At 33.7% G+C, this 8,088-nt stretch overlaps 2 pseudogenes; one reads left to right on the forward strand and one right to left on the reverse strand.

Moving 5' to 3' along the window:
• The first annotated feature begins 526 nt into the window (after positions 1 to 526).
• On the forward strand, positions 527 to 757 carry LOC145243297 (U2 spliceosomal RNA; annotated as a pseudogene).
• Positions 758 to 7,178: 6,421 nt separating this feature from the next.
• Positions 7,179 to 7,324, reverse strand: LOC145243295 (U2 spliceosomal RNA; annotated as a pseudogene).
• Between the last annotated feature and the right edge of the window lie 764 nt (positions 7,325 to 8,088).

Raw genomic sequence — 8,088 nt, forward strand, 5'->3', positions numbered from 1 at the left:
ATTTTAGCTGATGGCATCCAAATACATTTTTTTTTTTTTTTTTACTTTTGAAATCACGACTCTATTTCTATATACGAAATCTAGACAAATTAAAATATCATATTTAAGCGTATATTACGCCCGGTGTCCCTCCTCTGCTAGTAGAATATAAAGAAGATTATTATTATTATTATTATTATTATTATTATTATTATTATTATTATTATATACGGCATAATCACGTTGACACACCGGTTCCCGTCAGATTAGCAAAGTTAAGCAACGTTGAGCCTGGCTAGTACCAGATGGGTGACCATTTGGGAATTCTAGCTGCTGTATGTCCTTTTCGCTTATCTCGGCAGTTTCCAGTCGTCCTGGACCTCTATTTGCCACTGGTATTCAACGATGTCGCATCAGGAGAGGTGTGGTTAGAGATTGCGCAACTTTTGCTACAAACATTTTCACGCGCAATTATTATTATTATTATTATTATTATTATTATTACTTTCTTGGCCTTTTGGTCAAGTTGAACCTATCGGGGACTTACATAAGTCCCTTGGCCTTTTGGTCAAGATCAAAGTGTAGTATCTGTTCTTCAGATGCTGCACTTCATTTTCTTGTTCTCTTTCGGTGGAGGAGAAATCCTTCACGACTGAGACAATTTTTTATTTTTGTACCTTTTCTCCACGTTAAAAAACGACCCTGGTGTCTAACTCTGTCCCGTGGGGAGGCATAGTAAATAGGTACTACTACTACTACTACTACTACTACTATATTTAATGTAAATAGCTAGTCATTGGGATAGTTTGGATAACTTTATAATCAACCATTTCATCAGTTTACCCCACTCTTCATTTGCTGCAAGACTTGAGTCGGGCAGGAAACGACATTAAGGGACATATAGCGTCCCCTTCCTCATTCTGACCAGTGCTGGCAAGAAGGGCACACGCAAATGATAACTCGATCCCCCACCCCACATACATATCCTATTTTTTGGTTTGTCCATTTCTTCCCCTATTCCTTTTTTTTTTTTTTCTTATTTTCTTTTTTAATGTTATCTATTTCTTCCATTGTGGTTTTTGCTGAGATTATTGCATAAAAGTTGATAACATCAATATAAAACGTCAAAGCTTTCTTATCTTTCATGGAAGGCAGGCAATTGCAATTTGACTTTTTGTTGCTTGATTCGTGCATATATCAGGCTTTGAGGTACATGGCTATTGTTTAGAAAAATAAAATCTATTGTCGATCGAATATGATATCTAAATTCGTTTTGAGAAACTGTCAATCCGAATCTCGATATTTTCGGGTTACGTAATTGTAGATACCCAACAGGTCATGCGAGTGCTAATATGACGTCAGCAAGCGAAGGGAGAGGTTCACGTGATCAGAATTAGAAAGCGCTCGCCATGCAGTCAGGATGGATTAAGAAATCAATGCCTACGCGAGTTAGGACGACACAGATTCAGTAAGTGGTGCCCCAAATAGTTGAGCCGCGAAAGTAATATGCTTAGAAAACCGTTCCTCATCTTTACAATTTATACATAGACGTGTTGGTAATTATAACTTTAACACAAGACAAAAACCCTTCTTGACCGGACAAATTTTATTTGTGTTTCATTCAGAGTGACCCTCTCCAGGGAGTTGTATATTCCATCACATAAAAAAGCGACTTTCTGTTGAACTTTCTTCACATCATCTAGGCGTAATTGAATAAGAATAATCAAGGTTGATGTGAGATAAATCAATGTCTGACAAAATTATTATATATATATATATATATATATATATATATATATATATATATATATATATATATGATTTATCAGAATGTAAGAGATTATATATAATAAATTCCACAGCCAAACAACGTCGCAGCCCTCAAGAGCCATGACCGGTTCGTTGACTGTCAAGGCCCTTGTGGGCTGCGACGTTGTTTGGCTGTGGAATTTAATATATATATGTGTGTGTGTGTGTGTGTGTGTGTGTGTGTGTGTGTGTGTGTGTGTGTGTGTGTGTGTGTGTGTGTGTTTTATTACCGTTCTATCTGTTTGGTTACATATGTTTCGGATGTTGGACCATGTTTACGATCCAACAGCCTCGTCAAACCTTACAGAAATGGTTGTTCGTATTCCTAATACTAACAACCATTTCTGTAAGGTCTGACGAGGCTGTTATCAACCATTTCTGTAAGGTCTGGCGAGGCTGTTGGATCGTAAACATGGTCCAACATCCGAAACATATGTAACCAAACAGATAGAACGGTAATAAAGAAAATACAACACATATTTGCTCTGCAATAGTATTGAGCACTCTCTTCAGTTGTTTACTAATTACCAGTTTTACCATATATATATATATATATATATATATAGAGAGAGAGAGAGAGAGAGAGAGAGAGAGAAAGAGAGAGAGACTATAAAGAAAATAAGACAATGACAATATAAAAATATATACTAATGCATATAGATTTATTTGTTTATTCAATAATGACGATACATCAATTAGGGGTCGTCTTTTTTTCTTTCGTTCTTTCTTTCTTTATACTATATAAGCTCCCAAGCAATTTGTTGAGCTATGCATTATTCTGATCAGTCTTCTATTAAAAATAGATCTTATCTTTTAACTCCACTGTATATATGTGTGTGTGTGTGTGTGTGTGTGTGTGTGTGTGTGTGTGTGTGTGTGTGTGTGCATATATATACATATGTATGTATATATATGTGTGCATATATACATATATATATACATATGTATGTATATATATGTGTGTATATATACATATATATACATATGTATGTATATATATGTGTGTATATATACATATATATACATATGTATGTATATATATGTGTGTATATATACATATATATATATGTATATATATGTATGTATGTATATATATGCATATATATATATATATATATATATATATATATATATATAATGTGTGCGTAATTGTAATTTGGGATTATCAAAGTTAAAAAAAGTTACAAATTCATTTCATTGCTTTTTCATTCTGTATTTGTATTTTGTAATTGTTTTGTAATTTTTGCATTCCTTGTCGAATAATAAATCTGCCGCATTTTTTTTTTAATTTTCTAATTTTATTACTATTTATTTTATTTACTATTTAATTTCAAATTTTCATTTAGAGATTTTTAGAGAAACATTTGATGACGGCCTATGTGAAAACTTCGAGTAAGTGAATAATAATAATAATAATAAAAATAATTCCTTATTGATGGGACCTGTGGAAATTCCACAGGAGACTCATTCATATGTAATATATTGATGCTGGCATTCTGTAGATGTCCAGCGTAAATGGAGACGCTCTGATATTATTGTAGCTCTTTTGTTAAAACTGCAAAAGTATTTATCTCAGCTAGTACGAACGCCCGGCAAAGCCCGGTCGTAAAGTACGCTTAAATATGATATTCTAATTCTTGCAGATTTTGTATATATTATCATAGAGTTAATGTTCTATCTATTTTTAAATATTATATTATATGTTATAAAGTTGCGATTTAAAGAATAAAAAAACATATCCATATGACTTGGGTGCATCAGCTTGTATCGAAATAGAAATAAAAACTTATGAAAAAAATATAAGTGCATATATATATATATATATATATATATATATATATATATATATATATATATATATATAACTTGAGTTCCTTCAGTCATAATCGAAACCGAAACCAAAACTTATGAAGAATTCTTGATAAAATTATTTATAGAAAAAAAAGGTATATTACCGGAGTGCCATCAGTTATAATCGAAACCGAAACCAAAACTTGATAAGAATTCTTCATAAAATTATTTATTAAAAAAATAGATGACTTAAGTGCCATCAGCTATAATCGAAAGCGAATAGTAATAGCAGCAGTAGAAGTAGTAACAGTAGTAACAGTAGTAATAAGAAGGAGATATAGAAAAAGGCGAAAGATAAACACACGTAATCCTGAGTAAGTGTGTATGTCGAATCTTTCCATGTAAGAGAACCCATTCTAGCCTAAATTAATTCAGGTTTGATGAAGTGAGGCGCCCACCAATAAAAAGAAATACTAAAATCAATTGGTTTGTTTTTGATCGCCCACTGGCAACAACTCCTACAAGTTCATTATTAAAGTTCACCTTCGTTTAATGATTAATGATTGTTAGAAAAAACGTTATGCAAAAATGTTGTTCTTATATATATATATATATATACATGATGATGATTGCAACGTCTTGTCAGACGAGTGCCACTCCCTCAGATATTCAAAATCCATGAGCCCAAATGCCTGAGGGAGAACCTATACAAATATGATGTTACAGAGTCTTAGCTTTGTACGACAGCTAAGTCTCTCTCTCGGTTCAAAATGTTGAGATCCAGCAACAAGCAAGAGCAAGATAGCCAGCAACAAATTAAACTGCAGACCAGCTTAATGCGGGTAATGGTCTTCCGCTTTATGGTTTTTTAAATCAGAGATTTGCTTCTCCTAGAAAGGTTGCCTTCACCACGGCTTACGGGAGCCCTCTCCACCCCAATACACATATACACACACACAAATATACACGGTGCTAGTTGGCCGTTGACCCAGAAAAAGAGTTCATTCGCCCTTTATATATACATACATATATACATACATATATATATATGTATATATATATATGTATGTATATATATATGTATGTATATATATATATGTATATATATATATGTATGTATATATATATGTATGTATATATATATGTATGTATATATATATGTATATATATGTATGTATATATGTATGCATGAATATATGTATGTATATATATGTATGTATATATATATGTATGTATATATATGTATATATATATGTATGTATATATATGTATATATATGCATGTATGTATATGTATATATATGCATGTATGTATATATATATATATATATATATATATATATATATATATATATATATATATATATATATATATATGTTCTTCGGAATAAAATTATCCAACAATCAGCTGGTATGGAAACTTGTGATTATAAGATTTACAAGATATTACTGGCAGTAATATTCTATAAGTATTATCCCACCATAAATAAGAATTGCTCGATATACAAAATAGAGCAAATAAATCAAATTTTATTCATTCAATGAATTTAAAACTTTATGACGTTAACTATTTGAGTTTTAGATCAAAGATTTTTATTATTCTATGTAAGACAACGAATACATTAGAAAGATTTTAACTCCTTATCCTAAAGGATTTCGATGTCTACCATCTCTTCAGAAGAGAAAATGTTAGCAAATAGTTATAATGGTTTACACCTTATTTGCTAAAGTCAGTGAGACATGAACATTTTTCCATTTCTCACTGACTTTAGCAAATAAGGTGTATACCATTATAACTATTTGCTAATATTTTCTCCTCTGAAGAGATGGTAGACATCGAAATCCTTTAGGATAAGGAGTTAAAATATATCTAATGTATTCTTTTTCTTACGTAGAATAATAAAAATCTTTGATCTGAAACGCAAACATGTCACGTCATAATTTTTTAAATTCATTGAATGACTAAAATTTTATATGTGAGTGTGTGTGTGTGTGTGTGTGTGTGTGTGTGTGTGTGTGTGTGTGTGTGTGTGTGTGTGTGTGTGTGTGTGTAATATATATATATACATATATCTCATTTTAACGACATATTTTTACATCCTGCATGGATGGCTGATAAAAATAATTCTATAATATTTCGTAGTTAATCAAGCAATAAATGTCTGCCGGAAGAAATGACAGAAAAGAAAAGAAAATAACTTCTCCTCTGTATTTTTTTATCAAATCCAAATCATCCAATATTTATAGACCATTAAAATATCAGCAGTTTTAGAAACGTTTTTCTTTTTCTTTTTTGTATATTTTCTTTTCTTTATTTATTTTATTTTATTTATTTATTTATTTTATTTTATTTTTTTTGCTAGTCCAAAACTGTTGAACGAAAATAATAAACGCATTATCCTCCTGCTTCCTCCCTCGCGTGGGCGGCAAATGTTCGTTCAAAAGTTTGAATCACCATCCAATGAAATTTCAAGGTCCTCATGATTGTTTCCTTTCATCTCAAAGATTGGGGAAAATTTTTAGATTCCTGCAAAAAGTTGAAGACAAAACGCGACCGCCGTGAAGCATCCGTTTCTTTCAACAACGTTCCCTCGGTATCTTCTACATGTTTCTCTCAATCTCCCTATAGAGATTTTATATATATGATCAAACATATAAAGAAAATCCATCGGATTATCGATACCAAAACTACATAGCATCGATTATAAATTGATATCTGAAAAACTGTTATCCATGTCTTTTAGTTGTCGTTTCACGACATTCCGGCCAACTATTCCTCTGGCCTTCGTCAGGTGATAACCGCGACAGGATAGAAACTCCGAATCTCCTAACTGCATCGGGGTTGGGGAGGACCTCGTTACAAACGTGGTCAAAAGACCATAAATTACTAGTGAAGGCAGATTAAACAAGGTCGATAGCCATTAGTCGCGTGCTCTCGTCTAATGAATGAATGTGTGAATGTAGGATTGACATGAAATTCTTAAAGATAAACTAAAATGACCGAAAAATGGGCTGAAATGACTTAAATAAATAGAAAATAAATGACTTAGAATGACTTTAATGACCTTAAGGATTAATTGAATGACATTACGAATGACTTGAATGCTTAAAAAATAACTGGAATCCTTCAAAAACAACTTGAATGGTCTGGAGAATGACTTGAATGGGGGAAGAGTGAAGGGGAAATGGGGACCAGCTCCCCGGGGAAGACGGGAGTTGGATAGTGACAATTGGTATGAAGGGTTGCCCCTACATTGACCAAGGTCTTATATGTGAGGTTGCCTCCACATATGGTCTTTGCTTGCAGTATCTGCCGGAACAGATGGTATTTATTTGCTCCCCCACCGAGCAAATTAGGCACAAGGCCAATTTTTAATGTGAGGAGTGAAGGGAAGGGGAAGGGAAAAGGGGACCAGCTCCCGAGAGGTGGGAAATGGGAGCTGGTTAAAGGTCAGGCATGTGGGGTTGCCCCCACATCTGGTCTTTGCTAGTCATAGCTTGCAGTATCTGCCGGAACAGATGGTGGTATTTATTTGCTCCCCCACTGAGCAAATTAGGCACAAGGCCGTTTTTAATGTGAGGTAAAAACCAGCTCCCCTAAAAGGGGTCACTCTGGTTACCAAAAATAATAATTGTCCCAGTATAGAGGGTTTCCCCTCCATTGACTGGTACAAATTATCTTAAGTGCAGTATCTGCCGGAACAGATACTACACTTTGATCTTGACCAAAAGGCCAAGAAAAGGGTAATTATTTGCTCCCCCACCGAGCAAATTAGGCACAAGGCCGATTTTTAATGTGAGGAGTGAAGGGGAAATGGGGACCAACTCAGCGGGGAGTAGGGGAGCTGGATAGTGACAATTGGTATGAAGGGTTTCCCCTACATTGACCAAGGTCTTATATGTGGGATCTCCCCCACATATTGTCTTTGCTTGCAGTGTCTTCGGGAACAGATACTACACTTTGATCTTGTTTATATAGTTTATTTCCATAATGAAAAAATTTTTAGTATTAAATAATGACAAATTAAAAAAATAAAAGCAAAAATTAACATTTGTAAACAAACTTAGGCACAAGGCCATACAAGAAGTGGGATGGGGAGTGTTGCAGGGTCTTTGTTACTAAAGTGAAAATGGAGTCTTTGGCGACTTTACTCTTGACTGGCAACATTTACCACAATACCTCATTCTCTCTGTGGACTCTAAACTAACTAATGAAAACCCCAGCATTTTTGCAAAAACGAATATATTTACAATTTCTCTGTGTGTGTGTGTGTGTGTGTGTGTGTGTGTGTGTGTGTGTGTGTGTGTGTATGTGTGTGTGTGTGTGTGTGTGTGTGTAATTTTTTTTTCTTGGCCTTTTGGCCAAGAAATCCTTAAAAATCTAAGAACAGCATCTATTAACAACAGACCTTTGATCTTAACCAAAAAGGCCAAGCACAAAAGTGTTACGGACCGATCGACCGACCGGCGGAGGGACTTATAGAGTCGCTTGCACGCGACTAAAAATAGC

Source organism: Euprymna scolopes, chromosome 21 (genome assembly GCF_053919585.1).
Source record: "Euprymna scolopes isolate OS-2025 chromosome 21, ASM5391958v1, whole genome shotgun sequence".
NCBI lineage: Eukaryota > Metazoa > Mollusca > Cephalopoda > Sepiida > Sepiolidae > Euprymna > Euprymna scolopes.